The following is a 2,508-nucleotide window of genomic DNA, read 5'->3' as shown; positions in this document are numbered from 1 at the left end:
CAGCAGAATAACATCACAATAACAGCGGAGTAACAATAACAGCCCAATAACACGTGGTAAAAAAAAGAAAAAAAAATCAAAGTCGTAAAAAATCAAAGTAATGTTAGAATAAATCACAATAACAAATGAATAACAATAACAAAGACAATAACATGTGGTAACAAAAAAAAGAGAAAAAAAAATCAAAGTTGTTAAAAAATCAAGTTAAAAAAAGCGAATAACAAAGATAATAACACGAGGTAAAAAAAATAAGAGTGAAAAAAAAATTCAAGCAAAAAAAAATTTGGTACAAAAAGAAAAAGAAAAAAAGGTAACATAATGAGAAAATTAGAGAAAAATATAAGAGGAAAAAAAATCAAAGTTGTAAAAAAAAGTATAATAACACGAGGTAAAAAAAAGAGATAAAAAAATTAAAGTAAAAAAAAAGTAGCACTAGAAAAAAGAGAAAATAAACTAAATAACAATGCTTTTATATGACAACTAAGATTAATCTTGGCCACTCATCTCTAATTTAATCTAATGGTTGAGATTCCCCCAACTCACCATGTTAACCAAAATCACCAAATCCAATCTCTCTCTCTCTCTCTCTCTCTCTCTCTCTCTCTCTCTATATATATATATATATATATATATATATATATATATATATATATTTTGTCGGATATTAATGATAGTCATAATAATAATAATAATAGTTCCGTCTTAAGTTAATATGGACTTGAGACATTTTCCGGTCTAACATAAAACCGTCACATTTTTACATGTGAGAGTAATCTATTCTCGGCCTCTCCTATAACGACTACACAAACACACACTCACCTATTTTCTACACCAAAATAATATAATAATCTATCTCACACTCACACAAAAATAGGACGGACCAATCCAGGCCCATATCCCCTTTCTTTTTCGTTGTCTCAGCAGCAAACAACAATAAAACAACCAGTGAGTGTATAAACTCCATTTTTCTCGCACCTTCAAGCTCCGATCTCTTCCCCATTTCTCGACCAAGCTCCATAATTTTTGTACCATTCTCCTCCTCTTTCCTTCCTCCTTCTTTCTAGGTAAGAAAGTCTTATTTTTGTAGTGGTTTCGTCTTTCGCCGTCTTATAAAAGTGTCGTCTTTTAGCTTCTGTATCCCGTTTTCTTGCCCTTTTATGAAGGATTCGAAGACCCGGAGTGAGGCTTGTGCCTTGTGGACCATTTATTCGAAAAATAAGGAGCGTTTAAGGTAACAGTGATAGGTTACTCGACATTATGTCGAAATTTATATGTGCTTAAATGTGTTTTTACTCTTTCATAACATAAAGTTTTTGTCTTGACTGAGTTCGTGTGGTGTCATTTGAGACGGTTTTATTCGAGTTTTACTTATCCTTTTTGAGAAAAGTTGGTACCTTTAGATTAATGGTGAAGTGGGTAGTTATGCCGGGAAATTTAATTGGATGAATACTATCATTTTAAATGCTTAAATTTCGTCTTAAGACGGTCTCAAAAAGGGAAGTGAAAACCGTGGACAGACGCTCTGCATCTGCTGAACCACACCAAACCCAATCTGTCTTATAGTAATCTTTGCACCTAAATCTTGGCAACCATGACAGATACTAGACGCCCCACTTTTGATCCTTTCCTAAAATATCTGGGATTACCAATTTAATATCACCACCGATTGATCGAAATTTGTCTTCCACTCCTGCTGCTAATGTATATAAATTATGTATGTTCATCAATGCAATTCCTCCAATTAGTATTGCATTTTAATTGGCCTGATTTTTCGTGTACTCTGTTTAATTCTTCAAAAGATTTATCATTTGTGCCATGATTTCATATTTATACAATTTAATGGCTAACAAAAATAATCCATTTTCCATGATATTCATCGTCTCTAGTTTAACTATGTCAGTTGTCACGGCACTACTTGTTTCTTCAGCATACTTTCTTGTTTTTGGTTTTTTTTGTTGTTGTTTGCAATTCTTCCAGCATGCTAGCCATAAACATGTGATAATCAAATAATTATGGTCCCGCTATTCATCAAAGACTACGATAATGGCACACGAGTACAACAGGAAGTATAAACCCCCCTTTGTTTGGATAAAGGGAATTGAAAGGTCATTAAGAGTAGTGCAAGACAGAAACAATTTTCCTTGTTTAGTTTACAAGGAACCGTGTGTATGAGTGACTTTTATGGACTGTTTTTGAGTCGATTTCACGGATGATTTGAGCCAATTAGTTAATTTCCGCTTCATGTGAATATCCATGTATGTAATGGGTTGGTTGTATGTAAGAAATTCCATTCTTTTCATGCTTAAAATTTCGTCTTAAGACGGTCACAACTGAGCTTCTTTAACCATGAAAAATGGGTTTTTGTCGGGCTGTTTTCGCGGGCGGTTTTGCCGGGTTTCTGTATGCTAAATTGAACCAATTTTCTTGTTTATGTCTCAAGTATATGTACATGTTTGGATTGGGACTTTTGTACGGGTAGAATCGGTCTTGGTTTGGCCTAGGAAATCG

The 2,508-nt window shown here is 33.5% G+C and overlaps 1 long non-coding RNA gene across 1 annotated transcript; it reads left to right on the top strand.

Moving 5' to 3' along the window:
- The first annotated feature begins 739 nt into the window (after positions 1-739).
- On the top strand, positions 740-2,011 carry LOC141657404 (uncharacterized). The gene is made up of 2 exons (XR_012548752.1): positions 740-1,064; positions 1,164-2,011. It is a non-coding gene; the product is annotated as an uncharacterized LOC141657404 (long non-coding RNA).
- The last annotated feature ends 497 nt before the right edge of the window (positions 2,012-2,508 follow it).

Source organism: Silene latifolia, chromosome 5 (genome assembly GCF_048544455.1).
Source record: "Silene latifolia isolate original U9 population chromosome 5, ASM4854445v1, whole genome shotgun sequence".
Classification (NCBI taxonomy): domain Eukaryota; kingdom Viridiplantae; phylum Streptophyta; class Magnoliopsida; order Caryophyllales; family Caryophyllaceae; genus Silene; species Silene latifolia.
This window is presented reverse-complemented; position numbering and strand designations above follow the sequence as displayed.